Source organism: Nerophis lumbriciformis, linkage group LG27, assembly GCF_033978685.3.
Source record: "Nerophis lumbriciformis linkage group LG27, RoL_Nlum_v2.1, whole genome shotgun sequence".
Taxonomy (NCBI): domain Eukaryota; kingdom Metazoa; phylum Chordata; class Actinopteri; order Syngnathiformes; family Syngnathidae; genus Nerophis; species Nerophis lumbriciformis.
In genome coordinates this window covers 33,846,077-33,866,797 of record NC_084574.2, presented here as the reverse complement: position 1 = coordinate 33,866,797, position 20,721 = coordinate 33,846,077, and the positions used below count along the sequence as shown (strand labels likewise).

Here is a 20,721-nt window from a genome sequence, read left to right as displayed (position 1 = left end):
TTATTTACTTCAAGTTATTACAGTATGTCTCTATACACATATTAATTTAATTTTTTTTAATTAATTTTGGCCAAAGGAGTCGCGTTTCAATTTCATACACACACTTGTTATTACATATGTTGGCCAGAGGGGGAACACTTACATTTTTTACAAACACTTGTTATTTCATATGTTGACCTGAAGTGGAGCATTTTTAAAAGCGACACACAGTTTTCAGCACAGTCCCTCTCAAGAAGGACTGTGAGTAAGAAGGCTGGACTCCCGGACTGAGACCAGGAAAAAAAAAAACCTTCATTAGCCGTAGCACACACAAACAAGTTAAAAAGAATACACAAGACTTGCAACAGAGTCAATTTGAAAAATCCCTCCTTTTTGGGATCACCCTAATTTAGATAGATTTCACCACCAGGGGTGCAAATGAGACATTCTCTATTAGATGCAATGGTTTTCCGTATTGGGACCATGATGTATGTCCTAACTTGTTCACCGGTCCTGATATGGAAGGTACTTTTCCTTGTTGATGTCTCAAGAAGGGTACAAATACAAGAATACGCACGCACGCACGCACACACACACACACACACACACACACACACACACACACACACACACACACACACAAGTGTAGAGATTTGAGACGGAAGCTGTCTTCTCAGCAACCTGATAAACTTTAGGTCTTTGCTAAATCCAGTTGCCACACCAACACCACTTTCCTTCTGCAACAAATCCCTTCAAACAAACTTTTCTAATGAAAATACATTCCTGAGTTCGGCAGATTTAGCAGATTTCTTCTTTGCACACTGTGTGCGCTTCTGTAAATGTTTGTGTTTGTGTGCGGGGGTGAGCAGGAACTGTCAGTAGTCCATTTTAGAAATGCTGACACCGGAGCTCTGAACGTTCGTGGATGAGGTATAAATCGCCAAACAGCTTAGAGAAAAAAATAGAGTAGGTACTAAGACAGAAAAAAGGGTGTAGGCTAGGCAACAGTAGAGGGACAGAAATGGAGTTTGCATGTTCTCCCCCTGCTTATGTGGATTTTCTCTGGGTTTACTCCTGTTGTCTCCATTAGTCTGAAAACATGAACATTAAATTAACTGAAGACTCTAAATTGGCCATCAATGTGCCGTATTTTTCGGACCATAGGGCGTACCGGGTTAAATGGCGCACTGCCCATGAGCGGGTCTAGTCAGGTCTATTTTCATACAAAAGGCGCACCGGATTATAAGGTGCATTAAAGGGGTCATATTATGATTTTTTTTCCAAATGTAAAACACTTCCTTGTGGTCTACATAACATGTGATGGTGGTTCTTTGGTCAAAATGTTGCATAGATGATGTTTTACAGATCATTTTCAAGTCGCTTTCTGACAGTCGCTTCAGGATGCGCCGTTTTGTGGGCGGTCTTATTTACGTGGCTCACCTTCGACAGCGTCGTCTCCCCGTCATCTTTGTTGTAGCGGTGTAGCGTGCAAGGACGGGAGTGGAAGAAGTGTCAAAAGATGGAGCTAACTGTTTTAATGACATTCAGACTTTACTTCCATCAATAACGGTGGTGGTTCCTCTCTTTAAGAAGGGGAACCGGAGGGTATGTTCCAACTATCGTGGGATCACACTCCTCAGCCTTCCCGGTAAGGTCTATTCAGGTGTACTGGAGAGGAGGCTACGCTGGATAGTCGAACCTCGGATTCAGGAGGAACAGTGTGGTTTTCGTCCTGGTCGTGGAACTGTAGACCAGCTCTATACTCTCGGCAGGGTCCTTGAGGGTGCATGGGAGTTTGCCCAACCAGTCTACATGTGCTTTGTGGACTTGGAGAAGGCATTCGACCGTGTACCCCGGGAAGTCCTGTTGGGAGTGCTCAGAGAGTATGGGGTATCGGACTGTCTTATTGTGGCAGTTCGCTCCCTGTATAATCAGTGTCAGAGCTTGGTCCGCATTGCCGGCAGTAAGTCGGACACGTTTCCAGTGAGGGTTGGACTCCGCCAAGGCTGCCCTTTGTCACCGATTCTGTTCATAACCTTTATGGACAGAATTTCTAGGCGCAGTCAGGGCGTTGAGGGTATCTGGTTTGGTGGCTGCAGGATTAGGTCTCTGCTATTTGCAGATGATGTGGTCCTGATGGCTTCCTCCGGCCAAGATCTTCAGCTCTCACTGGATCGGTTCGCAGCCGAGTGTGAAGCGACTGGGATGGGAATCAGCACCTCCAAGTCCAAGTCCATGGTTCTCTCCCGGAAAAGGGTGGAGTGCCATTTCCGGGTTGGGGAGGAGATCTTGCCCCAAGTGGAGGAGTTCAAGTACCTCGGAGTCTTGTTCACGAGTGAGGGAAGAGTGGATCGTGAGATCGACAGGCGGATCGGTGCGGCGTCTTCAGTAATGCGGACGCTGTATCGATCCGTTGTGGTGAAGAAGGAGCTGAGCCGGAGGGCAAAGCTCTCGATTTACCGGTCGATCTACGTTCCCATCCTCACCTACGGTCATGAGCTTTGGGTCATGACCGTACATCACGGGTACAAGCGGCCGAAATAAGTTTCCTCCGCCGAGTGGCGGGGCTCTCCCTTAGAGATAGGGTGAGAAGCTCTGTCATTCGGGGGGAGCTCAAAGTAAAGCCGCTGCTCCTCCACATCGAGAGGAGCCAGATGAGGTGGTTCGGGCATCTGGTCAGGATGCCACCTGAACGCCTCCCTAGGAAGGTGTTTCGGGCACGCCCGACCGGTAGGAGGCCACGGGGAAGACCCAGGACACGCTGGGAAGACTATGTCTCCCGGCTGGCCTGGGAACGCCTCGGGATCCCCCAGGAGGAGCTGGACGAAGTGGCTGGGGAGAGGGTAGTCTGGGCTTCCCTGCTTAAGCTGCTGCCCCCGCGACCCAACCTCGGATAAGCGGAAGAAGATGGATGGATGGATGGATGGATGGAATAACGGAGCAGCATCTCCTCATCCATGGCTCACTAGTGCAACAACAACGCCGGAAATGTGTCCGGAGCTCTCTAATAACTAAAGTTCCGTGGGTGAATAATGTAAACTCACTACAGATTTTAGCGCTTTGACAGCTAGTCTACTGACAGATATAAGTAAGAACTTTACGCTGATAAATGCCACATAAGAAGGTAGAGAAAAAGAGGAATATTATGACTACGGCGTCGGAGCTGCACACATTTCCAGGACTTATGCAGATCCCAAATACACATCAGCAGGTACCAGAAGGTAAAAAAAGTTGGTTTTGCATGATATTTAAAAAAAAAAAAACGGAAGGTAATATGTCTGCTAATAGGTGCCATTTTGCGGTCCTTATACACACACCATAATAATACTCGCATGTTGAAGCACAGTACAATCCATCAAGCGGTGTGAATTCATAGTTTACCAAAGTCGTACTAAAACAGTTTGATGGATTTTTGAGCGCAGTGTGTCCATCCATCCATCCATCCATCCATCCATCTTCGTCCGCTTATCCGAGGTCGGGTCGTGGGGGCAGCAGCCTAAGCAGGGAAGCCCGGACTTTCCTCTCCCCAGCCACTTCGTCCTGCTCTTCCCGGGGGATCCCGAGGCGTTCCCAGGCCAGCCGGGAGACATAGTCTTCCCAACGTGTCCTGGGTCTTCCCCGTGGCCTCCTAACTGTTGGACATGCCCTAAACACCTCCCTAGGGAGGCGTACGGGTGGCATCCTAACCAGATGCCCGAACCACCTCAATTGGCTCTTCTCGATGTGGAGGAGCAGCGGCTTTACTTTGAGCTCCCCCCGGATGGCAGAGCTTCTCACCCTATCTCTAAGGGAGAGACCCGCCACCCGGCGGAGGAAACTCATTTCGGCCGCTTGTACCTCAGTGACGTGCGAAGAGGTTGATGGCTGGTGAGGCACTGACTTCATCACAGTCAGATTTACAAACATATGAACCCTAAAGAGTATCTTATTCACCATTTGATTGGCAGCAGTTAACGGGTTATGTTTAAAAGCTCATACCAGCATTCTTCCCTGCTTGGCACTCAGCATCAAGGCTTGGAATTGGGGGTTAAATCACCAAAAATTATTCCCGGGTGGGGCGCTGCTGCTGCTGCCCACTGCTCCCCTCACCTCCCAGGGGGTGATCAAGGGATGGGTCAAATGCAGAGGACAAATTTCACCACACCTAGTGTGTGTGTGACAATCATTGGTACTTTAACTTAACTTTAACTTTACACATACAAACTGTAGCACACAAAAAAGCACATTTAATAAAAAAAACAATATTATGGTCTTACCTTTACTTATAAGTGCGGGAACAGTGGTGTTCGTGTTGGAGGAGTTGTGAATGAATGAAATATGAAATCCGTGCTGCAGTTTGCAGATGTACCTAATGTTGTGTCCCTGCAGTCGTTCACGGCTCCTCCGGCGCGAGCATTGTTGTTTTTGCACTTTTTGGCTTTTTGTTAAGTGACTTTTTTTGGGTGGATTCGGTCTTGCGCGTGGAGGGTTTGGGTGTGGACTTTGGTTGGTGTGGCTCTCCCGTCGGGGGGTGCAGTCTGCGGCGGTGGTGCATTAACCGGCACCAGGAGGCGGGATTGCTGCGAGCCTCACACAGTGCGTCTTCGCAGCAGTTTTATGATTGCTCAGCACAAGAAATACGTTACACACATACAGTTGTTGACAAAATACACTGTACATTATATACCTCAGCTAACTAAACTATGGAAATGTATAATATAGTTCATATAGCAATACGGTCTCACTGCACAGCAGGCCAGCAGTTAGCCGAGTCCGCAATCCATGTTGAGGCATAACTGAGTGACGTGCCTCAACTGGCTGCTGATCACCGCACCGTCTCCTCTCAGTATTTGAACGGCAAATGTGAAAAGCGATTTTGAATAAAAATAATCTAAAACTGGTGAAGTTAAATGGAAAATAACTTTATAGTATAATCACTGAATACATATAACAATTTAATTTTTTTTTTTTTTCGTTTTACATTTTTTTTCTTTCCATGATGGCACGTGAGGCCCCGCCTCACCTGCCTCCAGTGACCGCACGTCACTGTTGTACCTGTACCCGTGATCTTGTCCTTTGATTGGGTATAAAAACAGCTTCCCAAAAAATGCTCAGTCTTTCACAAGAAAGGATGGGGCAAAGTACACCCTTTTGTCCACAACTGCGTGAGCAAATAGTCAAACAGTTTAAGAACAACGTTTCTCAAAGTGCAATTGCAAGAAATTTAGGGATTTCAACATCTACGGTCCATAATATCATCAAAAGGTTCAGAGAATCTGAAGAAATCACTCCACGTAAGCGGCATGGCCGGAAACCAACATTGAATGACCGTGACCTTCGATCCCTCAGACGGCACAGGTTTTGAAACAACATATGCTGCCATCTAAGCGCCGTCTTTTTCATGGACGCCCATGCTTATTTCAGCAAGACAATGCCAAGCCACATTCAGCACGTGTTACAACAGCGTGGCTTCGTAAAAAAACAGTGCGGGTACTTTCTTGGCCCGCCTGCAGTCCAGACCTGTCTCCCATCGAAAATGTGTGGCGCATTATGTAGCGTAAAATACGACAGCGGAGACCCCGGACTGTTGAACGACTGAAGCTCTACATAAAACAAGAATGGGAAAGAATTCCACTTTCAAAGCTTCTACAATTAGTTTCCTCAGTTCCCAATCATTTATTGAGTGTTGTTAAAAGAAAAGGTGATGTAACACAGTGGTGAACATGCCCTTTCCCAACTACTTTGGCACGTGTTGCAGACATGAAATTCTAAGTTAATTATTATTTGCAAAAAAAAAATAAAGTTTATGAGTTTGAACATCAAATATCTTGTCTTTGTAGTGCATTCAATTGAATATGGGTTGAAAAGAATTTGCAAATCATTGTATTCCGTTTATATTCACATCTAACACAATTTCCCAACTCATATGGAAACGGGATTTGTATATTAGCTACCTCTCTTTGTTTATAATGTACATTTTCTGCTGGATCTACTCTCTATTTTATGCTGCAGCTGTTACATATACAGTAATATTGTACATAGTAATTGTTATATTGTATATATTATATAATATAATATAATATATCAGTATATATCATATACTGTATATATAATATGTAAATATTGTGTCATGACTTGATCTTGGGTGTGTGCTTTTCCGGGATGCAACGGAAAGTTGGCTCGGGCGAGACGGGAATGAAGGTACATGATTTATTAATTATTATAAAAAAAAAAGGAATAAATGAAAGCGCGCACAGTGGCGGAGAATAAACTATGAAATCAAAAGACTATAGCAAAAAGTACAAACGAAAAACACGCACAATGGCGGAGAACAAACTATGAACCCAAAAAGACTATAAACATGGAACAAAAACTTACTTGGCTTGGACAAAAATAGTTGCATGGAGAATGGACATGGAAAGAAGTATCAGGCATGGACAGAGCATAAATGTGGTGAGGTCGTCAGAAAGACAAACTGAAAAACACCGAACTTAAATACTACAGACATGATTAACGAAAACAGGTGCGTGACTCAAGACGTGAAACAGGTGCGTGAAGTGACAGGTGAAAACTAATGGGTTGCTATGGTGACAATCAAGAGTGCACAATGAGTCCAAACGTGGAACAGGTGAAACTAATGGGATAATCATGGAAACAAGACAAGGGAGTGAAAAGACAGAAACTAAAGAGTCCTATAACTAAACAAAACATGACTTAAAACAAAACATGATTACACAGACATGACATATTGCATAGATGTTAGATTTTATATTGCTACTACGGTACATTTTTAGTCTACTTTATACCTGCATTATCCTTTCCATCCTTAGTAACTGAGCTACTGTGTGAAACAATTTCCCTTGTAGATCATTAAAGTTTGTCTAAGTGGGTATTTGGTGGGTACATTTTGAAAGAAATTGTATTGTACTGTATTTAGTTTATTATATGATGATGTATATGTTAACTGTGGGTCCCTGTCCATAAACTGTACGCTTCTAGGGATTACCTTTTTGCAGAACGGACTGTAATATTAACAAAAGAAACAATAATGTAATGCAAAATTATGTATGTCTGTAAATAAATAAATAAATAAATAAAAGTTGTGTCCACATTTAAGTTATATTTCACAGTGGGGGAAAAAAGGGCAATTGGAGTTACTGGCGTTGTTAATATAATGGCCTTGATGGCAAGGAAGACACGCAGAAGAATGAAAGTCAAGGTGTGTGTGCATGTGTGTGGGCTGCCGCTCTTCAGGGACGGCACGACATTGTATAAAGTGAATGCTTTAAAGCATTGGAAAAAAGTAGTGGTTTATAGAACAGAAATTACAGTAAATAAATATTTTAAAGTTTGGTCGCAGTGTTTGCTGGCAAGGTTATTGTTACGCTGGGGTCGCATGTTAATGCACGGATCGCTTCCCCAAGATGCAGGCGGAACTCCAGAGGCAGGGTGCAGGTAGGAAAATTATTTATTTTCCATAAATGATTCCCGGGCGCGGCCACCGCTGCTGCCCACTGCTCCCCTCACCTCCCAGGGGGTGAACAAGGGGATGAGTCAAATGCAGAGGAACATTTTCACCACACCTAGTGTGTGTGTGACAATCATTGGTACTTTAACTTTAACTTAAAATAAATCAGGCAAAATACAAAAATACAGGAAAGTGTGCCGATAGCACGGGTAGCTATGGAAAAGCTAGCGGGAGAGCTTAGCATAGAAACAGGACTCAAAAGGTGTAACGCAAACAAAAACAGCCAGACTGAGTGTGGCGAACGGCAGGAATAAATGGCTCTCTGATTAGTGCCGGGGAGCAGGTGAGCGTCCCGAACACGAATCAGAGGCAGGTGAAAATAATCAGCACCCATGGCAACTAAGAAACACAAACCCAGGGGTGCTGAAACAGAACTAAGGGAGTCAAACTAAAACCAAACACAATCCGGGCAACGGATCACCTCAGTTACTACGTCAATGTAACGTTCTGCCAATATGTTGACAGTGGTCCAAGTTCCTCTTTAGCAATTAGCTACAAAAATGTATGTCTCCTAGGTTTTGAATTGAACTCAGGGCTCATTACCGGACTGTTTTATTATGCCTGCTCACAAGCTTTGTTTGAAACTAAAGTCATGAGCTTGTTTATGACATCAGGGCCGGCCCGTGATATAGGCCGTATAGGCAAATGCTAAGGGCGCCGTCCATCAGGGGGCGCCACGCCAGTGCCACAAATGTTGGAGAAAAAAAAAAAGTTGGTACTATTATTTCTAAATACAAAAAATAATCCCTCGTTAATTAAAATGCAAAGTAAAGCCTATATAATAGAAATATTATTTGTTACAACATTACGCCCCCCCCCCCCCCCCCCCCACGGTGCACCCCCTCCCTTCCCGTATCATGACTCTTTTTGGACGTCACCACATCAAAAAATCAACACAAGATGTCAAAACGGCCAAAACTGTCAGGTGCCCAGGGAAGAAAAAAGAGAAAAGAAGAGGAGGAGAAACGAGAAAAAGACAGAGGTAGCAGGTAGGTAACGTTAGCCTACATGAAATTATTTGTCTGTTACAGAATGTGATAGTAACCTGGCTTTTTAGCATTAAGCTAATGTTACATGATTCGGCAATTGCTAATCAATAAATAGCTAGTTCTGTTTTAACGTCGGGTTAATTGTGGAGGGGGCTAAATTGTTATGGAAAATAATAATGTAACGTTAGGTAATTACAGTACTCCCACCTTACATTCCTCAGGGACATTTGTATTAGATCTTTTAAGCAGGTGTTTTTTGTTTACATTGTTATTGCCTTCTGGTTAGCTAATGTTTGCCCTGCAGGTAATAGTCACTTTTCCACCCCTTTATATATTAGGTATAGTTGTAAGCCTAGTTGTTAAAGTGCACATCATTAATGTTAATTAAGCAATATGTATGTAAAAAATATTGTATTTCATATATTCATTTTTTATTTTTTGCATTCATTTATTTATTCATATTTTTTTTTTATCTTGTTAACTATTCTGATTGTTAATTTGCTTTCTTTAAGTAAAAAAAAGGTCAAAGACAAAGCTATTCGGTTTTTTGTGAGTATATACACTTCACTGCCGATGTGGGTGGGGGCGCCACCTAAAATCTTGCCTAGGGCGCCAGATTGGTTAGGGCCGGGCCTGTATGACATCATACAAATCTAACCATGTGTCTCATTACTGAACAATCAGCATCATGTGTCTCACTGTTGACTGTAGTCCACCGTCTTACGGTCTCCTCCAGCTGTTCTTTGTCATCCTTCAGTCCTCTTCAAACATTTCTGTTTCCTCAAGGGAGATCGCAGCACTGCCAGCTGGCTTCTGTGGTCGGCCGTCACCACCTTTCGCGTACCCTGTAACCAACGGGAGAACCACATTACTCCTTAAGGGATACATAATTATTAATGGAGGTGCCAACAATGGCCAGAAACAGGCAAATGCATTCTAGAATTCACAGCACCAAAAGAAAATCAGAAATCCCAGGTGACATCAAAAAGCCAAGGTTCCGGCCCATGAATATGCCAACATTGAAGCAATCCCCAGGTGTGCAGGCGACGGCCCCTTCTCCGCACGCTCCAATGGGATCAGGAAAGGTCACTTGGCAACATAGGTCAAAGCTTTGATCCAATCAGAGGAAAATCCAGTGACGGGAAGGCTTTTATGTTTGCAGGAAATGGTTGGCTGTCATTTTGTATTTCAGAGGAGACACACTGAGCTGAAGGCAATGAAGGATTTGAATATTTTTAATGCTAACTACATATATTGCTAGCATACATGCACACTTATAAAAATTAGTATACTACTTATACCCAAAACCAGTGAAGTTGGCACGTTGTGTAAATCGTAAATAAAAACAAAATGAAATGACTTGCAAATCCTTTTCACCTTATATTCAATTGAATAGACTAGATATTTAATGTTCAAACTGGAAAACGTTGTGATTTTTTGCAAATATTAGCTCATTTGGAATTGGATTCCTGCTACGTGTTTCAAAAAAGCTGGCACAAGTGGCAAAAAAGTCTGAGAAAGTTGAGGAAAGCTCATCAAACACTTTTTTTTAAACAAAATTGGGAACAGGTGGGTGCCATGGTTGGGTATAAAAGCAGCTTCCATGAAATGCTCAGTCATTCACAAACAAGGATGGGGCAAGGGTCACCACTTTGTCAACAAATGCGTGGCCAAATTGTCCAACAGTTTAAAAACAACATTTCTCAACAAGTTTTGCAAGGAATTTAGGGATTTCATCATCTGCGGTCCGTAATATCATCAAAAGTTTCAGAGAATCTGGAGAAATCACTGCACGTAAGCGATAATATTATGGACTTTCCATCCCTCAGGCGGTACTGCATCAAAAAGCGACATCGGTTTTATACTTTAAGTGCAAGTTAAAGCTCTACTATGCAAAGCCAAAGCCATTTATCAACAACACCCAGAAACGTTGTCGGCTTACCTGGGCCTGAGCTCATCTAAGATGGACTGATGCAAAGTGTAAAAGTGTTCTGTGGTCTGACGAGTCCACATTTCAAATTGTTTTTGGAAACTGTGGATGTCGTGTCCTTCGGACCAAAGAGGAAAAGAACCATCTGGATTGTTATTGGTGCAAAGTTGAAAAGCCAGCATCTGTGATGGTATAGGGGTGTATTAGTGCCCAAGACATGGGTAACTTACACATCTGTGAAGGCACCATTAATGCTGAAAGGTACATACAGGTTTTGGAGCAACATATGTTGCCATCCAAGCAACGTTATCATGGACGCCCCTGCTTATTTCAGCAAGACAATGCCAAGCCACGTGTTACATCAACGTGGCTTCATAATAAAAGAGTGCGGGTACTAGACTGGTCTGCCTGTAGTCCAGACTTGTCTCCCATTGGAAATGTGTGGCGCATTATGAAGCCTAAAATACCACAACGGAGACCCCGGACTGTTGAACAACTTAAGCTGCCTCCTGTTAAATTCTAAGTTAATTATTATTTGCCCCAAAAATATTAGATTTCTCAGTTGGAACATTAAATATCTTGTCTTTGCAGTCTATTCAATTGAATATAAGTTGAAAAGGATTTGCAAATCATTGTATTCTGTTTTTATTTACCATTTACACAACGTGCCTTCACTGGTTTTGTGTTTTGTGTTTGCGAGCGGCAATAATCATCAATAAAGAAAGAGCAGTTACCATGGAAACAGGAGTAAAATGTGATAAAGACAACCCAACCCCCTTTTGGAAAAAGTACATCCGTTCTTGGGAAGAAGGAGATTTTGCGAGGAGCAAGAGTTCTCCCTTTCCCTACTTGCGGCCATGAGTGAGTTGTATTTCTTTGCTTTCAAACAATCACACTACAAAATACAATTAAAGATGGCGAATCTAAAAATGTACAATTTGGTGAGCGTTATTAGAGATTAAACGAACAAACGTCGGAGAAAAAGTTCTCCTGCAATCAGCAACCACGTAGAACAGAGGTGCACAACTACGGCCCGCAGGCCAAATGTGGCCCGCCAATGTCTTCAAAGTGGCCCTCGAGACGCCATGAGTTTGATTATGAATCTTGATCGCATGAAGATTGCATTCATTTAAAAAGGGTGACAATATTGATGCTATTTTGTGAACATTTAGTGGACAACATGACTTAGACTTACACAAACTTTAATGATCCACAAAGGAAATTGTTCCACACATTAGCTCAGTTACAAAGGATGCAAAGGATAAGGATGGAAAGGATCGTGCACACAAGGGCACAAAAAGAGGGCGAAAACAAACGTAGTGTTTCCTTGCCAATAATCTTTTGTTGAGCACTGCATAAAACAAGCTGAGAATTTATGTGTATGACCCAATGCAAACAACCTTCTCAAAGTCATGGTGCTAAAAAAAAAAATCCAATCTACACAAAATGTCAACAGACATGGTCACTGAATTTTGTAGATATGGATGTTGTAATAAACTTCGCCATAAAAAAAATCCAAATCAAACCCATTTCACCCATTACAAAGCATGCTGGGAAAAATGCAAAACACCCTCCACACAATCTATGTTTGGTGCATTTTAGCTGCTTGATATTTCTGATTGTTTACAGATCTTTAATGAGATTGTCCTGGTAGTAAACAAAGCAAAGGTCAAACTTTTACAGTTAATGAATCACTTCGAATTATTTATTAACTGAACTTTTTTGTATCAATCGATTTGAGAATCAATACTAGAACCTAAGGACCTGGTATCGGTGGTGTCGATATTTTAGTATCGATCCCCATATATTACATATACAAACCCTGTTTCCATATGAGTTGGGAAATTGTGTTAGATGTAAATATAAACGGAATACAATGATTTGCAAATCCTTTTCAACCCATATTCAATTGAATGCACTACAAAGACAAGATACCGTATTTTCCGCACTATTATCCGCACCTAAAAACCACAAATTTACTCAAAAGCTGACAGTGCGGCTTTTAACCCGGTGCGCTTTATATATGGATTAATATTACGATTCATTTTCATAAAGTTTCGATCTCGCAACTTCGGTAAACAGCCGCCATCTTTTTTCCCGGTAGAACAGGAAGCGCTTCTTCTTCTACGCAAGCAACCGCCAAGGTAAGCACCCGCCCCCATAGAACAGGAAGCGCTTCTTCTTCTACTGTAAGCAACCACCCGCCCGCGTAGAAGAAGAAAAAGGGCGCGGATATACCGTACGTTTCATTTCCTTTGTGTGTTTACATCTGTAAAGACCACAAAATGGCTCCTACTAAGCGTCAGGGATCAGGTTCATGAAAAGACGCAATCTCTCCATCCGCACACGGATTACTATTTCACAGCAACTGATATTCCTGTGAACCGCACTGTGGATAAAACGGGAGCACGTACGGTGAATATTCGCACCACAGGGAATGAGAAGTCATCCTTCACTGTGGTTCTAGCTTGCCATGCTAATGGCCAGAAACTTCCACCCATGGTGATATTCAAAAGGAAGACCTTGCCAAAAGAGACCTTTCCAGCCGGCGTCATCATAAAAAGCTAACTCGAAGGGATGGATGAAGAAAAGATGAGCGAGTGGTTAAGGTAAGTTTAAGTTTACGCGAAGAGGCCGGGTGGCTTTTTTCACGCAGCTCTGTCCATGTTGATATACGTATGTTTGTGATTGCACATTTGCGTACATTTTGGGAGTGAACAGAGTTGTTAGAACGCTGGTTTTTAATATATTATTAAAGTTTGACTGACCTATCTGACTGTTTTTTTGACATTCCTTTAGCGCAGTTAGATGCGGCTTACAACACGCGGCGGCTTATAGGTGGACAAAGTTTTGAAATATGCCGTTCATTGAAGGCGCGGCTTTTAACCCAGGGCGCCTTATGGTGCGGAAAATACGGTATTTGATGTTCAAACTCATAAACTTTATTTTTTTTTTGCAAATAATAATTTACTTGAATGAATTTCATGGCTGCAACTTGTAGTTGGGAAAGGGCATGTTCACCACTGTGTTACATGGCCTTTCCTTTTGACAACACTCCGTTAACGTTTGGGAACTGAGGAGACACATTATTTAAGCTTCTCAGGTGGAATTCTTTCCCATTCTTGCTTGATGTACAGCTTAAGTTGTTCAACAGTCCGGGGTCTCTGTTGTGGTATTTTAGGCTTCATAATGTGCCACACATTTTCAATGGGAGACAGGTCTGGACTACAGGCAGGCCAGTCTAGTACCCGCACTCTTTTACTATGAAGCCACGTTGATGTAACACGTGGCTTGGCATTGTCTTGCTGAAATAAGCAGGGGCGTCCATGGTAACGTTGCTTGGATGGCAACATATGTTGCTCTAAAACCTGTATGTACCTTTCAGCATTAATGGCGCCTTCACAGATGTGTAAGTTACCCATGCCTTGGGCACTAATACACCCCCATACCATCACAGATGCTGGCTTTTCAACCTTGCGCCTATAACAATCCGGATGGTTCTTTTCCTCTTTGGTCCGGAGGACACGACGTCCACAGTTTCCAAAAACAATTTGAAATGTGGACTCGTCAGACCACAGAACACTTTTCCACTTTGTATCAGTCCATCTTAGATGAGCTCAGGAAGAGCGAAGCCGACGGCATTTCTGGGTGTTGTTGATAAACGGTTTTCGCCTTGCATAGGAGAGTTTTAACTTGCACTTACATATGTAGCGACCAACTGTTTTTACTGACAGTGGGTTTCTGAAGTGTTCCTGAGCCCATGTGGTGATATCCTACACGCTGATGTTGCTTGTTGATGCAGTACAGCCTGAGGGATCGAAGGTCACAGGCTTAGCTGCTTACGTGCAGTGATTTCTCCAGATTCTCTGAACCCTTTGATGATATTACGGACCGTGGATGGTGAAATCCCTAAGTTCCTTGCAATAGCTGGTTGAGAAAGGTTTTTCTTAAACTGTTGAACAATTTGCTCACGCATTTGTTGACAAAGTGGTGACCCTCGCCCCATCCTTGTTTGTGAATGACTGAGCATTTCATGGAATCTACTTTTATACCCAATCATGGCACCCACCTGTTCCCAATTTGCCTGTTCACCTGTGGGATGTTCCAAATAAGTGTTTGATGAGCATTCCTCAACTTTATGAGTATTTATTGCCACCTTTCCCAACTTCTTTGTCACGTGTTGCTGGCATCAAATTCTAAAGTTAATGGTTATTTGCAAAAAAAAAAAAAAATGTTTATCAGTTTGAACATCAAATGTATTGTCTTTATAGCATATTCAACTGAATATGGGTTGAAAAGGATTTGCAAATCATTGTATTCCGTTTATATTTACATCTAACACAATTCCCCAACTCATTTGGAAGCGGGGTTTGTATGTTTTATTTTATATTGCTACTATGGTACGTTTTTTGTCTACTTTCTACCTTTTGTTTTCGTCCTCTTTTTGTGCCCTTGTGTGCATTATCCTTTCCATCCTTTTTAACTAAGCAATTGTGTGGAACAATTTCCTTTGTGGATCATTAAAGTTTGTCCAAGTTTTAGTCTTATGTGGTGCATTGGCACTGTACCTGGGTCTTCAGTGGGGATGGAACCACCTCTTAAGGCCAACACTATCATGTTGCAATTATATAAACCATCAATCCAACACAAAAAGGTAATCACAAGGCATGACATCATAGGTAAATAGGTATTTTGCATACTAGGAATGGATGGATGGATGGATGGAATGAATATCACTATCACCAAAATAGGAAACATCTTTAACCATTCCTCCGTAAAGATATCGTCTCTAAACCGCTTTAAACGTCCATCCATCCATCCATCTTCTTCCGCTTATCCGAGGTCGGGTCGCGGGGGCAGCAACCTAAGCAGGGAAGCCCAGACTTCCCTCTCCCCAGCCACTTCGTCCAGCTCTTCCTGTGGGACCCCGAGGCGTTCCCAGGCCAGCCGGGAGACATAGTCTTCCCAACGTGTCCTGGGTCTTCCCCGCGGCCTCCTACCGGTCGGACGTGCCCTAAACACCTCCCTAGGGAGGCGTTCGGGTGGCATCCTGACCAGATGCTCGAACCACCTCATCTGGCTCCTCTCGATGTGGAGGAGCAGCGGCTTTACTTTGAGCTCCCCCCGGATGGCAGAGCTTCTCACCCTATCTCTAAGGGAGAGCCCCGCCACCCGGCGGAGGAAACTCATTTCGGCCGCTTGTACCCGTGATCTTGTCCTTTCGGTCATAACCCAAAGCTCATGACCATAGGTGAGGATGGGAACGTAGATCGACCGGTAAATTGAGAGCTTTGCCTTCCGGCTCAGCTCCTTCTTCACCACAACGGATCGATACAGCGTCCGCAATACTGAAGACGCCGCACCGATCCGCCTGTCGATCTCACAATCCACTCTTCCCTCACTCGTGAACAAGACTCCGAGGTACTTGAACTCCTCCACTTGGGGCAAGATCTCCTCCCCAACCCGGAGATGGCACTCCACCCTTTTCCGGGCAAGAACCATGGACTCGGACTTGGAGGTGCTGATTCTCATCCCAGTCGCTTCACACTCGGCTGCGAACCGATCCAGTGAGAGCTGAAGATCCTGGCCAGATGAAGCCATCAAGACCACATCATCTGCAAAAAGCAGAGACCTAATCCTGCAGCCACCAAACCAGCTCCCCTCAACGCCTTGACTGCGCCTAGAAATTCTGTCCATAAAAGTTATGAACAGAATTGGTGACAAAGGGCAGCCTTGGCGGAGTCCAACCCTCACTGGAAACGTGTCCGACTTACTACCGGCAATGCGGACCAAGCTCTGGCACTGATCATACAGGGAGCGGACTGCCACAATCAGACAGTCCGATACCCCGTACTCTCTGAGCACTCCCCACAGGACTTCCCGAGGGACACGGTCGAATGCCTTCTCCAAGTCCACAAAACACATGTAGACTGGTTGGGCAAACTCCCATGCACCCTCAAGGACCCTGCCGAGAGTATAGAGCTGGTCCACAGTTCCACGACCAGGACGAAAACCACACTGTTCCTCCTGAATCCGAGGTTCGACTATCCGGCGTAGCCTCTTCTCCAGTACACCTGAATAGACCTTACCGGGAAGGCTGAGGAGTGTGATCCCACGATAGTCAACATTGCAAAATCATCATCATACGTCAACGTGTATCATGCACAACATTATCATCATCATATTCAGAAGTATTATAAAGAGGAGGTGGATGATCAATAATATCTTTATTGAGAAAATAATGGTTTAATGTCAGCGGTAACCACACCAAAACAGCATTTGTAATAAAACTAGCTGTTATTTTAACAAGCAGCTGTCCTTTTCAACTCACAGTCACGCACGCACACACACACACACACACACACACACACACACACACACACACACACACACATGGATTGACGCAAACACAGCTCTAGAGACACTTGGAACACTACACATAACTGCTAGGCCACTACAATATTAATCATAATAACATCCAATTAAATCCGCAATATTTTCATAACACATTTTCAAATCACTTAAGAGTTTCACAAAGTTAAAAGTTAAAAGGATAAATACACAAACAAAATAAAAGACAGAGATGACACGAATCTCATGCTGCTGAGACATGACAACAACATAAAAAACTAGAAGAGGCCTGTGAATGCTCCAATGCTGAAGTTGAACTTAAATGCTGACAGAATGTAGTATGAATGTAAGCATAGTTTGAATGTTGAAGCATTTGAATTTCCAGGAAAACCGGAATTTGGTTTGGAACTTGGGAAAGTGTTAGTTTGAATGTCCAGAATGAGTGGGATGTGTTGATGTTGGAATGGTTTGAATAGGTTGAAAAATGTGGGAATTGTGGAAGTGTGAAAAATGGATAATCCGTTTTGAATGGGGAAAATATACCTAAAATCCGTGATTTCTTTTTACAATTGTTGAAAGGGAGCACACAATTCCTGAACAGGCTGAATATTTTGACGTTAGAACGGTTTGAATCGGATACAGAATGTGGGAGTTGTGGAACTTAGAAAAATGTCCCATTCATTCCAATGGGAATTTCATGGAAATTTGGGAATAATCGGGAAAAGAGGGACTTTTTTGAAAAATGCCAAAAAAATGTGTATGTTCTGAATGAGTTTACATGGTTTGGAGATGGAATGTTTCAAACCGGTTGAGAAATGTTACATACAATGTTACATTTTTCATTGAGAAATGGTATTACAAAATTCCTGGATTTTTAGGGAAAACCGTTTTTTTAGTTTTGATTAAGAGGAATGTTTTGACGGTGGAACAGTTGAAGTGGGTTTCTGTCATCGACAGAAAAAAGTGTGAAACAAGGGTTTGAAAAATTGAAATTCTGGGAATTCTTGGAATTTTTTTGAACGTGAAAAAAATATAGTAATGAGTGGAATGTGTTGAAGGTGGAATGGTTTGAATAGGTTGAAAAATGTGGGAATTGTGGAAATGTGAAAAATGGATGATCCGTTTTGAATGGGGAAAATATACCTAAAATCCGGGATTTCTTTTTACAATTGTTGAAAGGGAGCACACAATTCCTGAACAGGCTGAATATTTTGACGTTAGAACGGTTTGAATCGGATAGAGAATGTGGGAGTTGTGGAACTTAGAAAAATGTCCCATTCATTCCAATGGGAATTTCATGGAAATTTGGGAATAATCGGGAAAAGAGGGACTTTTTTGAAAAATGCCAAAAAAATGTGTATGTTCTGAATGAGTTTACATGGTTTGGAGATGGAATGTTTCAAACCGGTTGAGAAATGTTACATACAATGTTACATTTTTCATTGAGAAATGGTATTACAAAATTCCTGGATTTTTAGGGAAAACCGTTTTTTTAGTTTTGATTAAGAGGAATGTTTTGACGGTGGAACAGTTGAAGTGGGTTTCTGTCATCGACAGAAAAAAGTGTGAAACAAGGGTTTGAAAAATTGAAATTCTGGGAATTCTTGGAATTTTTTTGAACTTGAAAAAATTATAGTAATGAGTGGAATCTGTTGAAGGTGGAATGGTTTGAATAGGTTGAAAAATGTGGGAATTGTGCAAATGTGAAAAATGGATAATCCGTTTTGAATGGGGAAAATATCCCTAAAGTCTGTGATTTTTTTTACAATTGTTGAAAGGGAGCAAACAATTCCTGAACAGGCTGAAACTTTTTTGAAGTTAGAACGGTTTGAATCGGATAAAAAATGTGGGGGTTGTGGAACTTAGAAAAATGTCCCATTCATTCCAATGGGAATTTCATGGAAATTTGGGAATTTCGGGAAAAGAGGGACTTTTTGGAAAAATGCCAAAAAAATTGTATGTTTTGAATGAGTTTACATGGTTTGGTGATGGAATGTTTCAAACCGGTTGAGAAATGTTGAAGTAATAACATTTTTCATTGAGAAATGGTATTACGAAATTCCTGGATTTTTCGGGAAAAACGTTTTTTTGTCCTGATTAAGAGGAATGTTTTGACGGTGGAACAGTTGAAGTGGGTTTCTGTCATCGACAGAAAAAAGGGTGAAAAAAGGGTTTGAAAAATCGAAATTCTGGGAATTCTTGGAATTTTTTTGAACTTGAAAAAAATATAGTAATGAGTGGAATGTGTTGAAGGTGGAATGGTTTGAATAGGTTGAAAAATGTGGGAATTGTGGAAATGTGAAAAATGGATAATCCGTTTTGAATGGGGAAAATATCCCTAAAGTATGTGATTTTTTTTTTACAATTGTTGAAAGGGAGCACACAATTCCTGAACAGGCTGACATTTTTTTGAAGTTAGAACGGTTTGAATTGGATAAAAAAATGTGGGGGTTGTGGAATTTAGAAAAATGTCCCATTCATTCCAATGGGAATTTCATGGAAATTTGGGAATTTCGGGAAAAGAGGGACTTTTTGGAAAAATGCCAAAAAAATTGTATGTTTTGAATGAGTTTACATGGTTTGGTGATGGAATGTTTCAAACCGGTTGAGAAATGTTGAAGTAATAACATTTTTCATTGAGAAATGGTATTACGAAATTCCTGGATTTTTTCGGGAAAAACGTTTTTTGTCCTGATTAAGAGGAATGTTTTGACGGTGGAACAGTTGAAGTGGGTTTCTGTCATCGACAGAAAAAAGGGTAAAAAAAGGGTTTGAAAAAGCGAAATTCTGGGAATTCTTGGAATTTTTTTGAACTTGAAAAAATTATAGTAATGAGTGGAATGTGTTGAAGGTGGAATGGTTTGAATAGGTTGAAAAATGTGGGAATTGTGCAAATGTGAAAAATGGATAATCCGTTTTGAATGGGGAAAATATCCCTAAAGTCTGTGATTTTTTTTACAATTGTTGAAAGGGAGCACACAATTCCTGAACAGGCTGAAATTTTTTTGAAGTTAGAACGGTTTGAATCGGATAAAAAATGTGGGGGTTGTGGAACTTAGAAAAATGTCCCATTCATTCCAATGGGAATTTCATGGAAATTTGGGAATTTCGGGAAAAGAGGGACTTTTTGGAAAAATGCCAAAAAAATTGTATGTTTTGAATGAGTTTACATGGTTTGGTGATGGAATGTTTCAAACCGGTTGAGAAATGTTGAAGTAATAACATTTTTCATTGAGAAATGGTATTACGAAATTCCTGGATTTTTTCGGGAAAAACGTTTTTTTGTCCTGATTAAGAGGAATGTTTTGACGGTGGAACAGTTGAAGTGGGTTTCTGTCATCGACAGAAAAAAGGGTGAAAAAAGGGTTTGAAAAATTTAAATTCTGGGAATTCTTGGAATTTTTTTGAACTTGAAAAAAATATAGTAATGAGTGGAATGTGTTGAAGGTGGAATGGTTTGAATAGGTTGAAAAATGTGGGAATTGTGCAAATGTGAAAAATGGATAATCCGTTTTGAATGGGGAAAATATCCCTAAAGTCCGTGATTTTTTTTTACAATGTTGAAAGAGAGCACACAATTCCTGAACAGGCTGAAACTCTTTTGAAGTTAGAACGGTTTGAATCGGATAAAAAATGTGGGAGTTGTGGAACTTAGAAAAATGTCCCATTCATTCCAATGGGAATTTCATGGAAATTTGGGAATAATCGGGAAAAGAGGGACTTTTTTGAAAAATGCCAAAAAAATTGAATGTTCTGAATGAGTTTACATGGTTTGGTGATGGAATGTTTCAAACCGGTTGAGAAATGTTGAAGTAATAACATTTTTCATTGAGAAATGGTATTACGAAATTCCTGGATTTTTCGGGAAAAACGTTTTTTTTGTCCTGATTAAGAGGAATGTTTTGACGGTGGAACAGTTGAAGTGGGTTTCTGTCATCGACAGAAAAAAGGGTGAAAAAAGGGTT

The 20,721-nt window shown here is 41.8% G+C and overlaps 1 long non-coding RNA gene across 1 annotated transcript in view; it reads right to left on the bottom strand.

Moving 5' to 3' along the window:
- The window catches only part of LOC133624472 (uncharacterized), a 93,030-nt gene that overhangs the window by 30,171 nt on the left and 42,138 nt on the right, over positions 1-20,721 (bottom strand). The window contains exon 2 of the long non-coding RNA XR_009818008.2: positions 9,175-9,320. This is a non-coding gene — a long non-coding RNA (uncharacterized lncRNA). The remainder of the gene's footprint in view (positions 1-9,174; positions 9,321-20,721) is intronic.